The sequence below is a fragment of the Calonectris borealis genome, chromosome 13 (assembly GCF_964195595.1).
Source record: "Calonectris borealis chromosome 13, bCalBor7.hap1.2, whole genome shotgun sequence".
Taxonomy (NCBI): Eukaryota; Metazoa; Chordata; class Aves; order Procellariiformes; family Procellariidae; genus Calonectris; species Calonectris borealis.
In genome coordinates, this window is record NC_134324.1 from 10,640,423 (window position 1) to 10,654,389 (window position 13,967).

Consider the following 13,967-nt stretch of genomic DNA (forward strand, 5'->3'; position numbering starts at 1 on the left):
ATCATTAATTTCCCTCTCTGTATCTTCCCTCATACTGAGTCAGAAAGGCATTAATTTCTTTTCCAGACATTTCAAGGCAATACAAGCACACAGAAGAGATCTTTATCTACCTTCTGGCAGTAGGACTAGCATCCTTACTTTTTATTTTCATTTGGGGGAAGAGCACCTGGGAACCTCACAAGAAGATGTAGATATTCTGACACTCCCTGCAATGATAAACCTTCTCTCTCGGCTCAGACACGCAGAAATACTACAACAGAATAAATCTGACTCTCATCACATACTGTCCCAACTTCTGGGAATGATTATACATAGGTGTTCATATTTTCTATGTGCAGATATCATTCCAAACTGCCTTTTTTCCCCCCCCCCCTCAAATAAGCATGTCCCAAGTGGCTGAAATTCGTCTTTGTAAAAAGACCAGCTAAGCATCCCTCAGCCTCCTTGGCAGGTGTATTGTGGGATCTTTATTATTGTGTGGGATGTTTACCTGCCACTGTGCATGGAGTTAATCATGAATTAAAATTTGGATTTTGCTTCATCCTGATTGATAAATAACTGAAAGCATTCAATACCAGCATTAAAAAGTCAACACTTGCTATAGGCATCGTGTGCATTGGCTCCCTGGAACGCAAAGGTTTGAGAGTCTGCAGAATCCCCCAAGGCAGCTCTTGTGGCTGTAAAGACCCCCCTTCTGCCACCACTAGGGTAACATTCCCTCAGTCCCTTTTCAATTTAGCCATACGACGTGGTAAACGTCAAATGTAACATTGGTGGAAAATCTTATGTGGTAGGTTTTTTACCCTGAGCTTTTCAGGGTTGCTGTAGGAAAGTACTGTTAAACTCTCTCCTACTCACAAGAAAACCAATTTTTCTCTCCTCTCTTAAATGCTTTGCATGACAGCTCTTTGTTTACAGCATTAAGGTCTGGAAATGAGCACTTGCAATGTTTGCTCCCAAAATAAAACATAATAAAACAAAACAACAAAAACACTTGCCTGGCTTTCTGTAGCTAACTTTTTGCGAGTTTTAAAGCCATGCCTATTTAAAAACCAGAAGGCCCCACAATTTTCAGTAGTTTTTGCAGCACAGTGCTCTATCCCGTGTGTGGTTGAATATCTTCATAATTCTAAGTTACCATATATATGGCATTTGTTACCAATATGCATGCACCCGTGGGAAAACAGACCTAAATACATACTTGCATCTAAATAAAAAATAATCATGAAGTGATTTATTTTCAAATTATGTTTTTGGGGAAATCTCACATTCAGTAAAAATGAACCTGACATTCTTAAATTATCATGCATACTTTGCAATAGTAATAGAAAGCAGCAGTCAGTCTGGAAAGGAAGAACATGAATATGCACCAGGGCAGATCACGAGTCATGGCATGAACATACACACACCATTACATAAAACACATGGGCCCATTTTTAGGGGAATGATGGTGACTCATCTATTACTTAATAAGGCAAATATCTTAAGCAAGAAATTGTTTGATGTTGATTTGTAGCTTTCTTTTCACTCCAGCTCTCTGTGTCTTCTGAAATCACGCCAGTTTGGTGACATCAATCATTTTCTGATGAAGAAACTGGGATTTATTATGCAGCGACATAGGGCAGACCCTGCACCACATGCCACATGTGTTCCAGGGAGAATCTCCCCTTCGCTTTCCACGTGTACCTGTCGCGCCTATGTGCAGCCTGGTACGTTACCAGGACGTGGCTGCTCACCATGGGGTTCACACAGCTGAAATAGCTTCTCCCTTAAATTGATTTTCCCAGTAAGCACCTGAACCTGCAGAACCCTCTAATTCAAAGCTCAGAAAACTATTTATTTTAAATTATAAGATGTTTAATAGAGACCTCCTACCTAATGTGGTGGTGTATTATTAATATATGCCACTGAGTGTCCCTCCTGTTGTCAGTGCTGCCTGAGTATTTTTAAAAAAATCACAGCATCAGATAAGCCAGGAAAAAGCACAGCAAAGGTCAAAGCATAATAAAATGTGTCCCTAATGAACTGACAAACCACTCAGGGCTTTTACTATAATAGTATAATTAAATATATGTTTTCACACACCTGTACAATGTCAGAGAAGGGATTATTGAAATATTCATGAGTTAGTTGACTTATCTGTATCTCATACATAATAACAGTTGATATAAGAACAATTACACAGAAAATGTAGCTATTCATAGCAAGAATAGCCAAAGGTTACTACTGTACGTATAATGCTCACAGAGTGATTCAAACCCACCTCTCGGTAGTGTGCAGCCTCTTACACAACAAAGCTCTGGTCCCACCACTGCACCTCTTCTTTAAGATCTGTGCAGATGCTCTACTGCCTTCCCCAGCAGAGAAGGGGACCATGACCTGGCAGCTGTATTTTTCCTCTTCTTCCAGTTTTACAGGCTCTCACATGGCTATTTAATATATGAGGAATACATTGGATCCTAGGAATGTTAGGGAACAAAGACTGATAAAAGGTAAGTCAAATAATTCTTTAAAGAGATTAAAAAAAAAAAAAAGAAATACCACAACACAAAAACCAGCCAACACACACACACACCCCCAAAGAACACTGCAAAAATGCAAGAGTTTTTTTCCTTTTTAATGTTTTTTTTTTCCTTTTTTCTTTTTTTTTTCCCTTGGAAAACCGATCCATATGGACCTGAAAGGGTATGACTGACAGTATAAATTCAAAAAGCCAACACTTCTCTGATCTAAATATATCACAACTGGATATTTTGGTAAATCAGTACTAAGGGAAACCCTGGGCAAAGCGAGTGTAGTTGGGCTGCACTCATCCATGGGGACAGCAGAACAAAAGGGTCATCTGAGAAGAAAAGAATAAAAGGCTTGACTTGTTTAACCATACAAGGGGACAATGACCATACAAGGGGACTCCAACACAGTGGAACTGACCACCACCACCATCCCTGTGTCCCCATTGCATTTCTTTCTGTAGACTCCACTGAGGCAGGGCCATAGTCGAGCCTCTTGCTTTGAAGAAAAGAGACTACTCGCACAAGCAGGCTTGTGATATCTAGGCAAAGCCTCTCATACCACATTTCTGAATTCCAAGTATTCCTCTGCCTTTCTTGGTAAGTTCTGTGTTTGCAAGAAAGTACATTTTCTTCTTCAGCTACATCGATCATCTAACTGGTCTTTAGCATCTAAATGATTACATGGTTCTTTCCATACCAACTTGCTCTCACCCCCTCTTCCTCACTCCCATACCATTAGACCTCTTGCCTTGGCTCTCTCCATCAGTTTTCATCCTGCTCCTTCCTCACCTGCAACACCACAGGGTGGTAACATGGGTAATCCCCCGGGGACGTCACCCACAGCCCTGCTGACCTTACCCCCCCATCAACATGCACCCAGACTAGCTCCAAGGAGGCTGCCCAACAGATTCAGCCCAAGAGGCCATCAGCACTCCTCCCTCAGGCCAGCTTTCCTCCCAAAATGCAGGATCCCACGTTTCGCCTGTTTTCCATTTTCCCTTCCTTCTCTCTCTGATCAGATGCATCCTTGCACATGTATGCAGGCACCTTGCAAGCCTGCTTCCCCTTTTCAGCATTGAATAGGGACAGTTTAATACTTTTTAAAATTTGTTCTAACAACATGGCTTTTTGATTAAATCTTATTATCTAGACTTTTAAGAAATCTTATTAGCTTGACTTTTTTAAAACAGAATTTTGTTTCATTTCTTTAATTCTAGCTTCTTTCCTTTCCTAGGCCTTACATCTGAGAGAAAGAAAAAACGGGCCAGAAATCAAAATGTTTGATCAGCTTTGGGTTTATAATAAAGAAATAAAAAAAAAAATAGGAAGACTGACTATTAAAAAACTTAAATTACTTTTCTTTTTTCCCCAAAATTTGTCCTGGGGAAAACATACTCCAGTATGAACTAAATTCGCTACTGATTTTCTTAATACAATGATATGAACTGTATTACGAACTGTAGTTTTTCTCCCTTCATTCCCTTTCACCCTTTTAAGAAATGTAATAATTAACATCAAATGTTTCTCTGTATGTTCCACCACTCTAAAAGCAAGCAAACAAACCCCCCCATGCTGACTCCTTCATGCCATGAGAGGTCACTTGAATCTGGATGCCTTATTCCAGGTAAATTCTGTATTGTGCTGCTGCTCCCAATAAGCCAGGGGCAGATTCTGAGCTCTTACACTATAGTAAATCACAGATATCTTCAATTAAACAAGAAGGCCCAATCGTCTCTCTGGTCAGACAGACCTCAGTATAGTCACTCTTGATTTGTACTAGAAAATAGGCCAATTGGCATTGAAACATCTTCAATGAGATTAGAAGCAGGGTCTTTATTTAGAGAAATAATTTAATTTTCAAAGCATTTGACAATTTTAATAGACATCATCTATGAATAAGTCAGGGTGTGTAATATGCCTGAAGCGAGAAGAAAAAGGCTCATTAACTTTGAGAGAATAGACAGATGGGCATGTTGGGGTAGAGCTCTGACAGCTCCCGAATTATGTAAGAAGTGAAGAGCGAGGACTCAGATGCCACGCACACATGTGCAGGAGTCATTTCCATGGGAGCAAATTGCAATGACACAAACTGTCATCTATGACATCAGTAAATGAGTCAGGAAAAACGAAATGAAGGAGATGAAACATAATGGAAAATACTTCAGTTTCCAGCATGACATGAAAGGCAAAGGAGGTCTATAAAAGTTGATGAAATTTGAATTAACCGGGTTCTCTTTATGAGCATACACATGAAATAAGGATTTTGTACAATTCAGATTCTATCACAAATAGAGTGCACTAGGCATGCTGAAACTGCAGCAAGGGAAGCAGTCCTGAGATGGCTGGTGTTGCAAAGAGCAGGCAGATGCTTGGCTGCATTTAACAAAATGGTGAGGACCACAGCAAAGAAAATGAAAATAGGAGAGAAGCTGTAGACAAAACCAGGAACATAACGGTGGACAAAATACGGAGGTTAAAGACTAACAAAGAAGCAGACACTATAATGTAAAGACAACCTCTGGTCTCAATGACAGTCTATGAAGGAAAACTAGCATTTAGAAGTGAAGGAAAACTGGTATTTAGAAGTGGCATCATTCAAACAGGATCCAAAGCAGCCATTTCCTTTTTTAAAGGAATATTTTTCCTACGTTTACCTAAAATTTGGATTAAATTTGTCAGGTGCATCAGCAGTGTTTTCCAGCCAGGCTGTGGATGACTGCTGTGTTGTGGTCAGAGACCCAAAGTGAGCCATCCTCGCGTAAGCAATGGGTGACGGGAGACCAACCTCTCCTTACGCAGATAACGCTAGCACAAGTATATCGGAGGGAGGTTTTTATACAATATAAATTGTATAAAAACAATTTTTATATGAATCAGGTAGTGTCTGCATTTTAATGGCTGGAACAAAGGCAACTGAACTCTAATGGAGTCAATTTTCTCTTGCAAGCTATTACTAAATTGCTTTCACTTTTTCAGCAAGGTAATATCTATGTGAACAGCTCAGAGTTAAGGAAGTAACAAACTGTCAGTTGTCAAGTGGAGAAAAACATTTCCCCCTACCCCTGTGTAAAGCACGTTTGAAAGAGAAACACTTCTGTTCCTCTGGTAACAACAAGCCCTTCACAAGGGGGAAATACTCCATCAGAAACAACAGGACAGGTCCATCACTCCTGGCTTCTGATCTCTAACAACTTCAGTATCACCACAAACTAAAATAATTTGGGCGCTGGCACCACTGATTATAGGTAAACGAGAGTTTTGCCTCTGACTCCAGTTAAGCTGGAATTTAATTATTTTATGTTTAGTCTCACAAGGAGCAAAAGTATGTTTGAAGGCAACGGGCACGATACCTTTTCTTACATCTGAAGTCTTTGAGTAAAGAGTGGGTCTCCTGACAGAGAAGAAGTTCAAGCAAATTAACAGTTTGAGGCAGAAATTACTTTTGTTTGCAAGTACAACTACAGCACACAGCAAGCACTGCATGGAGAGACATGAACTAAGGTTGGGGATTCAGGGGCAAAGACATCTCTTTGGGCACACGGCTGATCAATGTGGGGACGAGTGCGACACAACCACAGCCAGGCTGTGTTTGGGAGTCAGCTCCGTCTTTGCACAGCACGTGCTGTGCCACGCAGGCACTCCTGCTCCATCAAGGGTAGTTTGGGATTCCCAATACACGCATGCATTGTGCCAAATAGATATAACTTCTGTGCAGGCTGGATTAATTAATTATGCTGGCCTGCTGACCTATTAGCAAACAGGAGAGCCAAGAAGCAGAAGCCCAAAGCCCTGATTTCTGTATTGTTCCCATTTATTTGGCCACGTTTCCTGCACATCCCAGCTGAAGGGAGATATCCTCCCCTGTATCAGCAGAGTGGCATTTGGAACAGTTGCAGAAACAGAGCTTGGGTATATTCGTGCAACAACACCACAAACACCTCTTGAGTTCTGCGACAGTAAAAGTGCATCTTATATTTTTGTTTTCTAAACCTGCCACCAACTAATACAAAGAAATGATCATGGATATATTTAAGAACAAGTAGCATCAGGCCAGGTAACCTAAAATTTTAAGCAACTTTACACCAGGCAGTGTAACCGTTACAAACACGTTTTGATAAATGGCAGCACTCAAAAAATGAAACAATTATGTTACTTCCATTAATTAACAGGCAATAATAGACTTCCATGTGCAGATGAGCTAACAAATGTCATCATATAATTTTTAAATTACACTGGCATCGTTTTTCTCTCACACGCATCTGATCCTCAAGGAAGATTTGCATATAAAGGTCAAAGAAGTAGCAAACACATTTCTCAGTTCCCAGTTTTATTACACTAAAGCAGCACAAATAGCAATTAGAAACACTAACTCCTCAGTGAGGCTGAAATCAGCATCATCCACATGGGTCAACAGGACCATGTCCCACCCTGTTGATGCTGCCATGAGCTACAGTGCCTTGCTGGTGGAAATCAGTCTGTGGGGTTGAAATTGTGACCTTCAGACTAGGGGACATGGCATGAACCCCTGCTGCCACCACTACTCGCTATCTCCTTCATGATTTGGGGAAAAAGCCATTGGGCAGTCACTTTGGCTGATCTGTGAGGTGTACGGTTCTGAACTCACAACTTTAGCTTGCAGGCCCTTTAATGAACTGTCTCAGTAACTCCCCAAAGTAAAAACGAATTCATTCCTGTTGATATGTGATCCTTGTGTAAAGATGAGGAAGGCAGGATGAAGCAGCCCATAACACAGGGCTACATGAACATCTGAACCTTACTGAGGAGAAATTTCTGTGTGAAGTGCAACCTAAGCCTTGTTTCCAGTTACAACATAAAAGTTTCCATGAGATTGCCCTAGGCAGAATGAGGTTTTATGTTCTGCTCCAAAATTAACAGACCTCTCAGTGTCATTAAAAATAATATCTTACTCAAGCGCTTTGTTCTGCAAGTCTGAGCTGTCAGAAAACCAAGGAGTTCAGTACAGATACTGACACAAAACAGGATGATGTTCCCTTCTGGAAAACCCCTTTGGGCAAGAAGAACATCAATAGGTGGTAGATAGCAAAAACTCTGCTGGTAGTGATGTGCTACTGCACAACACTTTGCAAGAGCTTCAAGGAAAGCAAGGAGATCTGGCAAAACAGGCGTCTGAGCATTACTCCAGACCAAGGCTACCAAAACACACACCTGGGAACACCCATCAGCAATATTGCACCAGAAAGGAGGACTGGAGGAAGGGAAACACGTTCACCAAAGTGGGGAGCACCACACAAGCTGTTAGAAACCTCAGGGATGGAAGAGGCAACCAGCAGTCATTAAACGTAATGGGTAGAAATACCAGTTTACAGCTCCTGAGCAAAACTGAGGATTTTGAACCTAACTGCAGTCTCAGTGTTTATGTAGGGCTGAGAGAGCTGTTGAGATGCAAAATGTTAGAAACCAAACACCTCTGAAACACTGGAGAAAGTCACCTAAATACAGCTGATGCAACCCAAGAAATCCTCTCGCAGTAGTTTGTCTCTGTATCAGTGAAAAAAATGTTGAACACAAAGAGGATCCCATTTGAGACAACGTCAAGTGCAAAGTAAGGCATGTTATCTTAAAGCTCTTTCATCACCAGCCAAGTTGTACGACTTCACATTTGCTGAGGAGCAAGGGATGGTGTAAGTATTATTACTATGGCATATATTGACGTAAGGCACAGAAACTTCACCGAATGTGGGGACCCGAGCCCCACAAAACCAGCAGGCAACTCTGCCCTCGGCACAGAAGAGAAGAGCTCTGAAAGTAAGGAAATGTGAACTTAATCCTGCTTTCACTTCCCCAGCAAAGCTGTGTGGGAGGACAGACATTGTTCAAGCACAGAACCAAGGAGGAAAGCAGAAAAAACCCAACAACCGAAAACTAGAGATATTGTAACATCATTGAGGATTCATAAGGCTTAACAGTACCAAGCAAAATTTTTGATATTTGATGCTTCTATAGCGTTAAATTCATTTAGAAGGCTGAAAGACATAATACTTCGCACTTTCTAGATAAAAGCACTGTTGTAGTCATCCGGATGTAGAAGAGCTTTATTCTGCCAAAAATATCAGCACCATGCTGCAGCGCAGAAGCCCTGAAACACTATGAGACCCAGCTCTGAATTAGAGCAACCGATTCATTCAGAAACAAGGGTGCTGCACTTCTCCCCTTGATCCCACTCACCACGCCACTGCAGCCCACTGAGAACAAAGTAAGTTCTGCTACTTATATGGCAAGTGAGATAAAACCACTTCATTCAACAGCTTACAGCAAGGGTTACTTCTCACCGAGCTCCAGAAGAGCTGTGAGGCTTCAGTGACAACACCTAGGAGTGCAACTGGGAAGGCAGGGTAGAAAAGGCTAGAAGAACAGGGCTTAGTTCTTGAGAATTAGAGATATTTTGGTAGCTTGCTCATTACAATAATATGCATATTTAAAACATAACAAGAAAAATAAGACCCAGGAAAAGCAAGAGCTTATATCAAAGCCAAATACTCCATGCAGCTTGCTCCCAGGAGAGAAACAGAGATAGCACCTCACAGGCCTGAATCTTAACATATAACGGGAAAAATACAGCATAAGCTTTTTTACAGGAATGACCGAAATGCAGGACAAAGCTGGAATTTCAATCTTAAAGTTATTTTTTTAAACAACATTATAAAGAATTCTGATAAACATCTTAAAATACTTCTTGCTCCCACTTGCTACTATTTAATATCAAATTAATTCTTTTTACTTCATTTCTTTTAAGCCACAAAAGCACAGTGAAGTTATGAGAGGTAACAGCACTGTGAGTTATTCGGATTCCTGCTTTCGTATCACTTTGGGAAAAATGAAACTAGCCTAGTGTTGCCAACCGTCACAGGTTTTCCTCACAAGTCTTTTAGTATCTTGTGTCTCGGGTTTTTAAATCCCAGCCCTTTGAGACAGTAGGTCTCACGGCTGCAGATAAAAGATGAAAAATATGTCTCCTAAAGGCTTCAGAAACAGAAAGCAAAATATAAGCAAACTATATATATAAAAGCAGAGTCTATTATCTTCTGAATTTTCTAATCTTAGGCACTTGACTCATGGTTTTCAAAGGCTCTCAAGGCCAGTGACTTTGCACTCAAAAACTGCAGTGACAGATTCTTAAAAAGCTCCACATCCAGAACAGTTAATATTTAAGGAAAGGGTTCAAGCTTTATGTTTGACACCATCCTTCCCTACAACATTGTTTGCAGATGTCCCCAGAATAACACACTGTATTCCCCAAAGCTAGCATTTAAGTTTGCAGTGTTCTGCAACACTGCTCTTCCCCAAACCAAACTCACACTCCAACTCGCACGTCTCAGCTGTGCCAAACCTAAGGAGAGGCCAGGCAGCAGGGAACGAGGCCCTGATACTCCTGTACATTGTGTTGTGAGCAAGCTGTGGTACCTTATCCCTTTCCAGCATGATCCAAGCGGGATCTACAGTCTGGTTAAGCCACAGCTGGGGCAAGTCAGTCTCTGGGATGAAGTAGATCAGGGCAAATTTCTCCTATAACATTATGGACGCTTGCTCAGACAGGTAACAAACAAGGCCTTAATATCGTAAGATGGTGACTAATCGCTCTTGGGCAGAGAAGAGCACTCACCGCAGAGTCTGGAGCTGGCCAGCGGGGAGCTAGCCTGCAAGCAGGGCATCCCACAGCACAGGGGGACTTTCTGGCCTGAGCAACCTGCTGGAGACCTCGTTTGTATTGGAAAACTTTTTTTTTTTTTTAAAATATCTACAGAGCGTCACAGAAACTTAACATGAGCCAGAGTCCATACCAACTTAGTATATGCACAGTTCGTACGACAAACCTAAACCAAGAATGTTTTTGACATTCACAAGCCTTTTGCCTACAGATGTTGTGTCAGCAGTCAGCTGACAGTCAAGTTTCCTCACTAGTGAGAAGACCCCAGATTGGAAAAGTTTTGAAGAGGGAATTAATCTCTGCTGCCAGCATCACAACAGAAATTTGAAAGGCCAGACAAAATATTATACGCACACAGAAGAAAAGGCAAACCCACACATCCTAATCTTCTATCCTTTAGGCCCACCAAGAACAGCTTACTGCACTGACAAAATAAGTCAGTGGGGTTGACAAAATAAGCAGACAGGAGCTGACAAAATAAGCAAACAGGACTATTTTAACCCAACAGGCTATGCTGCCTGATCACGTTTTCCCCGGAAGTGAGCAGCTGATAGCATAATTTTTTTCCTACTTTTTTGTGAAGACAGAAAACAGAGGCTCTCGATACAAAATGCACACAAATAATACATGAGCAAAGATATGATCCTAAACAATTCTTCTGGACAAGACAAGGACATGAAAGACTTTTATAAACATCCTCTTACCTCTTTTCTTGCTTGGATAAATGTTATTTAGAAGATCTCTTTATCAATACAGGCAGCATGAAGCATGCTTGCTCTGATGTACTTCACACAGAGCTATCAAACACAAAGCCATACATACCCAGATGTGCCTGGTGTGCTGATTTTTATGAGCTTTAGCCTGATTTTTGAGTAACAGCAGCTGTGCACTTAAGCCTCTTCCTCTCTTCCCCCCATGCTTCAACATGCCTTACTTGCAGAGTTGATACAGTGATAGCAACAAACCTCCATATCAGGAGTATCCCTTATTTTAGGGGATATTTTTTTGGTGCTTGTGAGATCTTCCACAGAATACCAAGTTCTGCACTCTTTTGTGAGATCTAAGAACAGATCCTGCCTGGGCCCTACCAGAATGGCTTGCCATTGAAAACCAAGATTTCTTCTCTATTTACCACCATCCAGCTCAGGCTGGAAGGTAATAAGCTTTGTGTGTGTGTATATATATATGCACAAATATATATACATAATCCATGCATGATTTCTATCTCTATGCATTTGCCAGTAATAACTAACTCAGTAATAATTTATTTTTCTAAAAAAAATAATCCAGGGGAAAAAGAAAAAGGAAAGAGAATAAAAACAGACTCCTGGGTTTTGGGTATTTCCCCTATCACAATCTTTGCCTCAAATCCCTGTTATCTGGGAAAAGACCTTCTTAAGTGGAAGAGGGTTTGGAAAGAATTCAGAGTTGAGCACCATCTTCCTACATGACTGAAAATAGTATCTTCCACCCTTCCTTTTCCCAGTGACAGCTGTATCCTGGGGTACCGCTAGGTTCTTTCCAAAACAAATGTGGCACAGCTGCTATGATTTATCTTCACAGCACATAGCTTAGAGTTACAGACAGAAAATACATATAACAAGGGAACATCTCCACTGTATGTTCCGGCATGCTGGAAGAGTTCCCTCAGCTGCAAGGAGGATGCTGCAAATTGCCTGAAAAGACTGAAGCGGCATCCCCAACCGACTAACCCCGTGTTATGTTTCTCTACAAATGTTGGGGATTATCATTAGTTTTGGCGAGTTCTCCAGCTTCTGCAGCAGGAAGTTTCCGTTTGCCCTAGGGAGAGGAAAAGGTTTTTGCAAGCATGAATAAACCAACAGAGAATAGCAGGAAGGGTTTTCTTTCCAAATTACCCCACCAAGTCCCTGCAGTATACGTCACAGGTGCATAAGCTTTCATAAAACAAGAGTCACAGAAGCAGCAGCTCTTGCACGTAACTTCCCTCTGGACCCTGGCATGGGCTGTGTGTTGTGTGGGTGCCAGCACCGCTCCAAGATCTCGCTCTGCAGAGCAGCATCACAGATCCCCCACTCCTGCCCCCCCAGTCCTCGCACTGCCACAGAGGAGACACCTACGTCTGAAAGGAGATCAGTCCTAATATGCCCAACCCAAAACAATTTCATTACAGAGAAACAAGCTGGGAAATTGCACATAAAAGGCACTTCTGTAACCATACTAGTGTGTTTTTAATTCATTTTAGTAGTAGTTACTTAGTAGTTATTATGTTTTACTTTAGTTTTCTGCGTCTTCTTACCTGCAGAATTTGGGGTTCTTCAAAATGCAGAAACTAAGGCTAGCAAGTGCACAAGCCATTACTAGACCCTTACTCCTTCTGACATTAAAAATACCCTTCTCTCCATCTGAGGAGATCAGGCATCACTGCTCAACAGTCTCCACACTGAGGCTTGGATGTCCTAGAACATGGAGCTAATTTCCCACCATACCAGGGCACTTCAGGGTGTCGCTAAACAGAAATGGGAGTTAAGCCATTTATAACCGGTTCAACGGGCTGTGTTGGTATCAGGTAGGTTATAGGTATTGGGATGTATTTATTAGGTTTTCTCCTTTGTATAAAGAAACTAAACCAGAGGTGTGAAAAAGTAATTGCTAGCTCCTGGAAGTATGAGATGGTTCAGTTCTGCTATGTCCATTTAATGACTAGTAAAGATTGTTTATTCTCTCGTGTGCTCCTGTGCCATAAAGACCACCTTACCTATGCTCGAAGAAAATGAATCTGCTTTATCTTGACACCTCTGATAAATTCTGGCTCTGTAGCAATCCTGTTTGCTTATATTGCTTGCAAATGGTGAGATGTAATGAAGAGAATATTTATTAGTAGAGTTGATTGGGAATAGTTCCACAAAACTTTTTTTCTTGCCAAAAAAATGTGTTAAGCCAACATAGAAACTTTTTTGTGGGGAAACAGTTTTGATGTATTTCTCAACAGAAAGTACTGGGGAAAAATGTTAAGAAAATTTCATTTTTAGAGTTTGAAAACAAAAATAATCCTTAAGTTTGAAATTATTTTTTCATTTTTATATTGAACAAAGTAGCAGCAAAAAAAAGTCATATTAAAAATTATATAGAAACCAAAGATTTCAAGATGTCAAAGTGATCCAAATTGACCCAAACTTATTTCTTGTTGAGATTTTTAGTTTACATAGGCCTTTTGACATTTTTACACTTTCTGAGATTTCACACAGGAAAAAAAAAATGGACTCCTGAATAACAGTTGTGGGCTAGAAAAGCTGTTCTCCACCTAGCACTAGTTATGTTATTAGGCTACCAGTGAAAGAGAGAGAGACACCATGTTACCCTTTGGATCTAACAACTACTTCTATCATGCTAAGATAAAAATGTGTGAACATCAACCACATGGAATACAAGTTCTTTGGGTTTTTTTTTCCTAATGAACTGTGCAAAGAATGCAACATAATTATGCCTTCAAAAGAAACTACTATGCTACCAGAGATACTGAAAAAGCTCTGTTCTTTGGCTGGCACCCATCTCTGCAAATGCTGTCACAACAGTCTCCAAACTGTCACTTCAGCAACTGCCCTTCACGGGAAAAACATATTTCTTCTAATTAGTCAAAATTCTAACTCCATGTTTGAAGAGTATAATTTGATCTTTTCTCTAGAAACTCATTAACCACTTGAGTTTAATTATTAACATTTGCTTTAAAAATTCACTGAATTAACTACCAATTGTGTGAGTGCAGCTACTGCTTTGGCAAGATGATG

The 13,967-nt window shown here is 40.8% G+C and overlaps 1 protein-coding gene across 2 annotated transcripts in view; it reads right to left on the bottom strand.

The window, feature by feature from the left end:
- Positions 1 to 13,967, bottom strand: part of LOC142087659 (5-hydroxytryptamine receptor 2C-like) — a 107,646-nt gene that overhangs the window by 62,252 nt on the left and 31,427 nt on the right. Inside the window, exon 3 of one of the 2 annotated variants that reach the window (XM_075162110.1) lies at positions 2,264 to 2,482. The exons of the other annotated variant lie outside the window; for it this stretch is intronic. The gene's annotated coding sequence lies outside the window, so the exon portion shown is untranslated. The remainder of the gene's footprint in view (positions 1 to 2,263; positions 2,483 to 13,967) is intronic. 2 annotated transcript variants of the gene reach the window in all.